The following is a 10,665-nucleotide window of genomic DNA, read 5'->3' on the forward strand; positions in this document are numbered from 1 at the left end:
AAAAAAATAAAATTTTTAAATTAAAAAAATAAGATGTTAATAAAATTTCTTTTTGAATAATGAATGGAAGGATTTAGGGAGGACTGTCAATTTTTAAGAATGCTAAATTGGGGTGCCTGAAGTGACTCAGTCGGTTGAGCATTCGACTTCGGCTCAGGTCATGATCTCATGGTTTGAGATCTCTTAAAAATGAATAAACGTTAAAAAAAAAAAAGAATGCTCAAACACATACCCACATGAACAGGCACACTCACACAATTTGGCGCCCAGGTGTCATTTTTTCTTGATGCAGGTGTGGCTGCACTGATTGTCAACAGCACTGGCTTCATTGCTGCTTAACTAAATGGGCAATCTTCTCAGCTCTCCATCTGTTATTGGCAGAACTTTTTTTCCCTAAAGGAAACTTTTGCTTGGGATGATTAACCCTATGTTTAAATACTGATTGTCATTGAAATCTAAGTGCTACTATAGGTCCCTGGCAGTTCAGGGTTTTATCATGTTAGACCTCATACTTCTACTTACCTGGCACTTCTCTTATTAAGCTCTGAACTTTGTCTTCATATTTATTTTTTCCTTAAACTATGAAAACTTTAAGTGCAGTGACCACGTTAGTTTCCTCTTTGCATCCTCTTCAAGGCTTAATGTGATGTCTTATTTGCAGAACAAGCACAGTAACATTTTTTATTTGACTTTTTCTATATATATATCTTATCTCTGGAACTAGTTTTATGATGGCTAGGGCAGTGACTTATGTCTGATAAAAATTTGTGTAAAGCTTTTTCACCTTTACAGAGTGGTTCCTGTACGGCAAGAAGGGCTTCCATTATGTATAGTTATTTCCCATTAAAAATCCTGTACTGGATGTTACTTAACCTCCAGCTTTGCTGCAGAAACTTACTTCCTCTATTTTCTCTTGCTGGGGATCCTGACCCACTGCCTTCTGCTCTTATTCCTTGTCCTGATGTGATGTGATTTTTCTTTTTCTTTTTTTTTTTTACTCTCCAACCACAGTCCACTTGACCGAGTATTTAGGATTTCTCTTTCTCAGCCCTGGCTAGCTTGACTTGTCATGCCTGAGCTGGAACACTGGCACCGCTACCACGGTTTTCTCAGTCTTCACTCCTTGTCAGGGTTTTCCAGGCTGAGAGCTAATTAGTCTGACTCAGCCCCTGAGTCAACCACCCTGTATGTGCTGACTGCCACAAAGTCAATATCCTTGCTTAACTCTACTAAGTAAATGGAGCTCTGGGTACTCCAGTTTTCCTTATGTCCCCAACCCTGCCTCACACTGGTTGTTGTGACACATTCCAGCAATTGTTAAAATTGCCAGTGCCTAACACAATGCTATGTGCGTAGAAGATGTTCAATACATTTTAGATACCAAGAGCAAATGCTTACTGTAATGGTGTGGAAACTGTTAGGGAAGCCTTCAACTCCCACCACCAAACTCCAAATAATTTTTGTCATTCACCTTGCACTTTTTTGGGTAATAATTGTATTTATTTCCATTTTTGGTAAAAATTATTTCTGAACTCCCCAAGCACACATTTATAAATAATGGACATTGTAAATATGTAGAAGAATACATGGCAGAGTTGGAACCATAAGACCATTTTTAGCAACACGACTTTTTTGGGGGTGGGTAGTTTGCAGAAAATACTGTGGTTCCCATAATTTTTCAGCCAATTCTGCCTTCATAACTTCCATGGAAATATATTCTTGTTAAGTGAAGAAAGATGCTATAGGTTGGGTGGGGTTAGTGAGGGCTGTTCTGACCTCAGGTCACAAAGACACAGGCCACTTGCTCCGGAGTCTCTGGCAGGGTACCCACTTTTTTGAAAGTCAGCTTCTAGTATTATGTCGTACACACATCCAGAGAGTTTTTAAATATACTGTGTGGTGGCCTCAAATCTGGAGTTTGCCTAACTGACAAAAGTCGGGATTAAAATTTAAAAAGGGATTTGTTCAGGTCTCAGAAATGAGATGAAAGAAATAAGCCCCAGAAATCTAAGACCACATGAGCATACAGGCCTTTTGCCTGGAGGGAAATAGTAGGGGGTAAAAATCAGAAAGGGAAAATTCAGAAGTAAAAGTTGAAGGGACAGTGTCTAGTCATTTACATTGTGTCATTACTCCCCAAGAGTCTGTTGTCTCATTTCCTCAAGAGTTATTGTTTCTGCTTGGTTTGGTTCAGTAACTCAGGAAGTTGTGTTTCCCTTTATGAAAAAAATAATGAAAAGAAAAATGATTGTTTCTCATCATGAAGATAGTGTTAAGGTTAGTGGTTCATCTAGTGTTTCCAGTCACCCAGGTCCAGGTAGTGGCTCAGTGGGTCATCCTGTAGTTGTATTCCTATGACAGAGCTGGTCCAGTGATTGTGTTTTGAAAACTTCGGCATAGAGTTTGTTTTCCTATGTGACATCACCCTTTTCTTTTGTTCTTCTTTTTAATTTCTGGCAAGTTGTTATAGATTCTTTAAGATCACCTGTGCATCTTCTTCTCTGAAATCTACCTTAGTTTGGGCTTGAACAAGTCCTCACTAACAGGGTACGGAACTGTGAATTGCTTCTTTGTGATGACAGGAGGAGACTTGCTTCTATTCTCAGATTCCCCTTCCACCCTAGCTCTTCTTTCCTGTGTCATGTGTTCTAGCTTCTTAGCTGTTCTCGAGGGCCAGAAATCACCTGAGGTTTACAGACTTCCAGCACTTCCTGCAAGCCACTGAACTTGCAAAGGTTTGCTAGCACTTGGCACAATTTCCTGATAGGTCAGGATCTTTGTACCCTCAGGGGTGCTGGCTTGGGGGCTTTAGCTTGGCCTTGGGCATGGTTGGGGGGGGCTCTTCATTCTTCTTGCATTCCTTTATTTTTACAACCAAGTCACAGCATACATAATCTCATGCCATGTAACTCTAGCCAGGAATGTGAATGGACAGTTGGTTGGCATGACTGGTGGTATCACAATGAGTTTCATTTCCCTTTTCTGACAGTGACCCTTTAACTTCCCATATCTGCAAATTCTGTATTTTCCAACAAAGGTGAGCCACTCCAAGGACACAAGCCCCCCGCCCCCCATAAATATGGGTTTTTCTTCAAGAAACTTTCTTACAAACCTGGGTTCCAGCATATGCCTAGGAGATTCTGGTTTCCTTCCCTGAGCTCCTGCTTCATGGTGCTGCTTATTGGTTTTCCTACATGTTTGTGAGACATTCGCTGGAATCCAGGTGACTTGAGACAAAGTTTTCTCCTTCCAAACTGACTTATTTGGGTGGAGATCTATTTCCAGTGCTAAATTAAGTGCACTAAACATTAACTTAAGCCTCTAGTAAATAAAATGTTCAGAGGAGTATTTATTTTATAGAAGTGCTATTTTCTTGACTTTGTTTTCTTCTTGATTTATCATTGTCATGGGTAATTTTATTTCCCTTTAGCCAATATATTGTTTTTTTTGTGTTCAGCTTATCCACTGAAATGACACTAAGTTTAGGGGATGTTATTTCTTTTGGTTTGGTATCTGTTTATGGCACTATTACAGGAGTTTGCTAGATGGTTTTTAATTGCTTTAGTTTTCTCTACCTAAAATTCACTTTCTATCTTTGCCTAAAGGGAAATAATTCTTTACATGTACTAGAAAAGCTCTTTATATGTAGGGAAACAATACCTAATTTGATTTTGAAGATTCCTTAGAGAATATGTTCATTGATTTATTGGGAACCTGCTAAATCCAGTCAATACTAATCACACATTGTTGGTATAAAAAGGTTTGTTATTTTTTTTTCATTTTAAGGAATTTATAATCTAGGGATGATGACTTCTCTAAGTACCTATAATGTAAACTGTATTAAATGCTCCAATGTATTTTTCTAGAATTTATTTCATTTTTTTTCTATTCCTGTCTCTTAGAGACACTGTTGCCCTTAAAAAATCTTCCTTGTCAGTTCTTAGAGGAATATTATGTGGAAGTTAATTTGCATTAATGACAGTCTCTAAATTGAATTACTATTAATGATTTTGCCTGCATTTAGTCTTTAATTTCCTGTAATAGACTTCACTGTTTTCCAGAATTATCAATCACTGGTATATTTTAACACTTATACTGGGATACATAATGCCTATTCACTAATAAGGAAAATGTGGAATTTGAAAAACAGCCCTTTTGACTCACAATCAGCTTTTTCCACTTTGCCATGAATGCTTTTCAATGCCATGTTTTCCCTAAAGTAGTGGTCCTTCATAATTTTTGGTAATACCTCCTTTGCTAATGTGATGTCAGTTATAGAGCTTTTTTTCCCCTCATAAACGTACATTGGGAATATATTGCCTGTAATTTCAAGTGTGTTTTTAGACACTCTGAAGCTCATCCATGAACTCTCCCAGCAGCTCTGCTATAAATTCATGTAACTGGGATCCTGAAAGGACAAGGTGGAGCCTGACATAAGAGAGCCCACTGAATATTATTTCTATTATAATTCTCCCATGTAAGTGCCAAAGGAATGGTGCCAAAGGATCAGAAATGGGATCAGTTTGAGATTCATAAGACAGAAAACAAAGGGAATAGCCAAAAACCACACTCGAATTATTTGAAGAGATGTGACATGTGGTACATTCTACAGATGATAAGAAATGCAAGAGATTGCTTTTGAAAAGACAGATTTTCAAAGCAGTTTTTACTTTGTCAGTAATTCGATATCCAATGTCAATATTAGTAATACAGCACTGAATAAAGTGAAAAGAGAAGGGTTTTTGTTCACACAAAAAAGGGGCACTTAAAGCTTTCTGAATCTGTGAATCATTGAAACCTTTCAGAAGAGGGAGATATAATTAGTGGAGCAGTGATACAATCTCAGTCTTATCAAAGCTTTTTCTTTGTTTAACATTTAGTGTTCATTATGTCTTGCTATTTGAAGGATTATTGGATTTATTTAAGACACAGATACCACTAATTCAAAACTTACCCCACTACTGTCCCCGTAGACAGTAAGGACCCACAGACCTCATCACTACAGATTGAAATTTCAAAGACTAACCAGACACAAAAAATCCACAAATTACCAGTAGCTTTTAAAATACCACTCATAAGTCATAGCTTATATTGTCCTATAGATTCTATATCGACCTTGTAATTTTTTTCACTAGAATGGTAGAATTCTCATGTTTTAAACGTATCAAACTTGGCTACTCTTAGTTTAGAAGCTTGTGGTAGATTTGAAGTGTGACACTTTACAGAAATGTATCAGGTGTTTCTGATTTTAACCAAAGCATATGCAGATCTTCCATATAGAAATGACACTTAAACCAAGCTTTATAGGTTGTCATGACAACATGACTAGTAATCCCTGAGGAAGGATTTTAGCTTGATCATATTTGCAGTTGTCCTGGCAACATTACAATCTGCCTTCATGAATGAGATGTCACTTACTTTGCCAGTTAAACTGGTTTTAAGTTGATTGGACTTCTACTAGTTAAGATGATTGGACTGATCTCTCTCTATATGAATCAGAAAAATGATCGCTGTTTTGAAAATAGACTGAAAAGAAATAACAGTGGCTGAGAAGAGAGATGGATACATATCAAAGTAGGAAAGGAGATGCGAGAATGAGATTATGCTTCACCTTGTGAGGAATGAGAGAAGGAAAAAGGACCAAAAAATCCAATAAAGTAAATATGGAAAAGGGAGATGGCATTAATAAGTGAAAGAATTTCACTGTAGCATTACTGGGTGGGAAAGGTTGAATATGGGAACAGGGAAGAGAGTTACCATGGAAACATAGGGCACCTTGAGGGAGCGCCCTGTATTGTGTTGTAACTATGTTGTTGTTATTGTTATTATTATCAGGAATATCAGATAGACTATCATTCTAGAATCACCCTAGAAGCATTTATAGGTATCCAACAAAGGAGTTTTGAAGGAAACCGCTTCAAGCTAAATGGATTCGGTACAACAGAAAGCTCTTTATACAGTATCACTTTCACGGACAACTACAAATAAATCTCATATCAATCAGAGCAGCTGTGAATATACATTTTAACTGTAAATGTTAATAGTTACTGCTTCTAAACTGCTTAGATATCCAGGTTGAAATATGGAGTGAGTGATTTTACTTTTTTCAGTGAGTAATTTTACATTACTGAAGAAAAAGAAGTTTAATAAAATGAGACAAAAGTAAATGACATAGTGTGGATTTCTGACAGGCGTGTTTGTGTGTACAGATCTTTATGTATAGGTAAAACCATTCTCTTCATATGTCTTTATGTGTACTATACCATACTTTAAAATTTTTTAGATTTTTTTAGATGTTTATTTTTGAGAGAAAAAGACAGTGCAAGCAATGAAGGGACAGAGAGGGAGAGGGAGAGAAGGAGAGAGAGAGACAGACAGACAGAGAACCTAAAGCAGGCTCCAGACCCTGAGCTGTTAGCCCAGAGGCCAACACGGGGCTCAGACTCATGGGGCATGAGACAGTGGCCTAAGCCAAAGCTGGCTGCTTAACCGACTGAGCCACGCAGGTGCCTCATGATGTATTTTTAAGTTGGGACTTTTTAACCCTGGGTCTATCTATGGTCCAGATGCTTTGGGTTCAACAAAACTCCTGAAATCAGCTGTCCAGTATGTATATATGGATGTACATGAATATTTTCTGGGGAGATGACCCAGAATTTTATCAGATGAATAATGACCTTCAGAACACGACCCACTAAGGAAAAATAGTGGTTAGGTTGATAAAATCATGAAGAGAAAGAAAAAGAGAAAAATGGCCAGAATTTTGTACTGTGTAAAAGGCAGCCATGGGAAAGGACTCTTGGCTCTTGATAATACCGGATACCTCAAAGCTGTTGGTATAAAGCTGAACCATCCTTGAAACTACCAGGAACAAAAAAACGAATAGAGAAAATGATTTATAGCGCTTAAGAAATAAGTCACTAAAGCATAGTGAAAGACATTACCAATGATCATCAGTGAATAAAACAAAAATCTCTGCTTTCTTGAAGTTTATATTCTAGCAGGAAGGAAGAGAACTACAGATAAAAGAGCATAGAGTGTGGAAAAATCTAACTCAAAGAATTTTCAGAATTTTCACAGTGCTTGCCACAGAGAAGATGTTTAATTAGGGCCTGTTTTCAGGGGCTTCTTGAGGTACGCATTAATTTAGGAAACATTATTTGCCTTTGCCTTCTAAAATCTGAGCTCTGTCGGGGGCCTTTATGTATTTCATTTACTGCTGTATCCTGAGCACCTAGATCACTGCCTAGAACTTAGTACACACTCAGTAATTTGTTCAATGAATAAATGGATGTGCTATGGGTCAGTGTTAGGTGTTGGGCATATGACAATCACTTAAATTCTCATAGGTAGAAGCAAAAGTGTTCACATCAACTTTGCTATCTCTATGCCTATGCCTGTGTTGTGTAAAGTGAGAAGATCTTATTTTAAGAAAATAAAAACAAAACCAAAACATAAAATATATTTGCTTTACAGTTCTAAGGCAGTCCAAGAGAGTTATTTCTCTAATCAGCTCCTGGTTAGTCTGGCTGGATCTGTCAACATTAGATGTTTATAGACCAAAAGAGATGTCCTTCATTCACATTATAATTTTTCCCCTTTCTACTTGACCAACCCCTCCAAATGCTGAATATCCAGACAATGTCACCATGGCCAGCTCTGATTCTGCTTGGTTGAACCTCAAACATGGTACCCTTAGGTATCACTGAAAGGATATTTAGATTTTTTGCACTCATATGTAATATGATTTGCATCCCTGATATCATGAAATCAGAATTTAGCTCATCAGAACTTGGTCTATTTTAGGTATAGTAGCATGTAACACATGTTAGGATAAATCATTACTGTCTCGTTTATCATCTCATATGTACCAGGAATGTTACATGTGCTAATATTACTCAACCCTGAAAACACCTCTTTCTGATATGTATTATCATTCCCATTTTACAAGAGAGAACAAACAAAAAACAAAAGTCAAACAAACAAAAACAAAAAACAAAAAAACAACCCAAGACTTCAGAGGAAAAGTTACCCCTCATGACATAGCAAGTGAGAGACAGACAAGGGACTCAAACCCAGGCCAATGGACTCTAAAGTTTGTGTACATTGTCCTTTGGTAGGACACCTATAAAAGCTCTGGGACTTCATCTAGTTGTTGAGCTCATTAGTATAATTCTCTTTCAAAGTCTTAACCATTACCTCATTCCACCACTCTTTATGTCTATATGTGCTTGTCCAACATAGTGCCTTGGTAGACAGCACAAACCCAGGCTGGATCTGAGCGGCTGCCCATGGAAACAGGCTGGAGCTGAGACTGGGGTCAGTGCAGATGTCAGATCACCCTGGAAACACCCTGGGGAGACTTTGGAATTATTCATAATTACCCCAAATTGAAAGTGATGAGAAAATTGGTGCTATTTCCCTATCAATCTCTAGAAAGATTATTATGCTATCTACTTACTACCAGATTCTTTTTTTAAATTCTTACTGTGAAAATTTGTACCCCAAGCTTTAACATTAATTCTCAATCTTTGTTTTGCAACACTCCGGTATGCCTTCAGTTATTTCAAGGATTGCAGTAAAGTTCTTAATTTTCAAACAATATTAAATGTGGTCAAACTTTGATTTAACTTTATGGAAGATCTCAAATATATTCAATAGTAATAGAAGAGTAATAAACCTCTATTCATTGACCCAGGTTTGACAGTTATCAATAAATGTCAACTCTTATTTCATTTATATTCTCTCCCACCCCTCCCCCATAGCCACCACAGGAATGTTTGATAGCAGATTTCAGATATCATCACATAGTCAGCCTGATTAAATTTTATTTAAATTGGAATGTCATGGAGCAGTTGGACAAAGAGGAGAATGATGAAGAAAACACAGGAACAATACAAAATGAAACCCAGCAAAATGCAGTGAAACTCCTGGTTTTTATTTAGCTCCTAGGCCATATACCTTTTATTCATTATTATAGCAATCAATACTTAATATATATTTCTTACACTGATTATGATGATGCTCACTTCCCTAAAATGTGTAGAAAATAATTACGGAGTGGGTATCAGACACTGAGGAAGGTAGAATAGATTGTAGCAATCCCTAGATGGTAAGAAATTGAGAATCATTGATGAGCTTTTGCAATGTCAAACACTATTTTGTTTTCTATTACTGACCAAATCAAAGGGGAGTTTTCTTAGGTTGTACTGGGGGAGATGTTCTTGGCAACAGAACCACTTAGTATACTATATTTTATATTCAAGATAATCTCTACCTTATCCAAACAACTCTGACATTGAAACTTCTTTATTGAGATTGAAAAAGGAAGTACTGTAGATTTATATGCTTTTATATTTCTCACAAATAACTACTGTAATAGAGCTGCAATCTTATTATGCTTTTAAATATCAAGCTATTGAAATATTTTTAACATGCATTTCAATGGCAATACAAATACCTGATTACATCAGAGTTATTTTCATTCTGTAGAATGTGTCTAATTATTAAAAAAAAAATCTTTCTGTTCTTAGTCATACCAATGGCATTGAAAACACATATAAAATGGTTAGTAATTTAGCATATCAAAAAGTCAAATAAGAAGATTTTCAATATATTCATTGTTATTTTTTTATAAATTCAGTTTAATCCTAATCTAAAATATCAATGTTAAATTGGGCAAATTAACACTTCATTAACATCCAGTATTAATTGCAATGTTATGATCTAATGTGAACCAACAACTGTCAGTTTCTAAAAATGTAGTAAGAAAATTAGCTGTACATCAGTTAAACAATATAGAAAATGTTTTTTTAATAATTTATAGGAAATTTTGTAATTCCTCAAATTCGAATCATAGTAATTATAATAGCTTTGGTACAAAAATAGTGTGATTGGTATTTTACTAAGTATTTTGACTTTATAATTTAAAAATTGGTGGGTTCTACGTATTAATACACTCAAAAATGAAAGTTTGTGTTCATCTTCATAGCATTTTTATTCTAAGAGAAATGATTTTATAAATCACATGTGCACAGATAATTTGTTTAAAGGTAAATTAAGTAAGGACATACAGTAGGCCCGTGGATCTCAACCTTTACCTCTTATAAGAATAACCTGGAAGGTTTATTAAAACACAGAATGCTGGGCCTAACCATACAGTTTCAGTTTCAGGAGGTCTTGGGAGGCCTCAGTATCTTCCTTTCTAATACGTTTCCAGTATTGCTGATGTTGCTGGTCCAGAGACCACGTTTTGAGACCTACTTCAAGTAGACTACTGTGTTCTAAAAATGCAGGATTTAAATCTGTAGGATTATAGAAAAGTCTTTTTAAAATGGGTTAGTTGATGGGAAAAGATATAACAAAAAGGGTTGCCACTAATCTAATACATTCCCCAGTCACCTCACTCCCTTACTCTCCAGGACTATCAACCCCCACCCCTTTCTCTCTTCTCTTCATTGCATATTTCTTTTCTTTTCAAAAATCCCAAATCTCCTCTTCTCTCCCCACCCTTAGGTGATGACAGTGCTTTAAATTTATGTGAATTAACTGAGGAAATCTGAAGAGAACTTCATCTTCTTGCTACCATATTTACCAGCTGGCTCTCCCTCAGACTCATATATTTTAACTTTCATCTTGTGACAATGGATGCACTTTCCTTGTTCT

The 10,665-nt window shown here is 36.4% G+C and overlaps 1 long non-coding RNA gene across 1 annotated transcript; it reads left to right on the forward strand.

Moving 5' to 3' along the window:
- The first annotated feature begins 5,481 nt into the window (after positions 1 to 5,481).
- LOC115286576 lies at positions 5,482 to 6,005 on the forward strand. The gene is made up of 2 exons (XR_003906145.1): positions 5,482 to 5,657; positions 5,836 to 6,005. It is a non-coding gene; the product is annotated as an uncharacterized LOC115286576 (long non-coding RNA).
- The last annotated feature ends 4,660 nt before the right edge of the window (positions 6,006 to 10,665 follow it).

This window comes from Suricata suricatta, chromosome 3 (assembly GCF_006229205.1).
Source record: "Suricata suricatta isolate VVHF042 chromosome 3, meerkat_22Aug2017_6uvM2_HiC, whole genome shotgun sequence".
Taxonomy (NCBI): Eukaryota; Metazoa; Chordata; class Mammalia; order Carnivora; family Herpestidae; genus Suricata; species Suricata suricatta.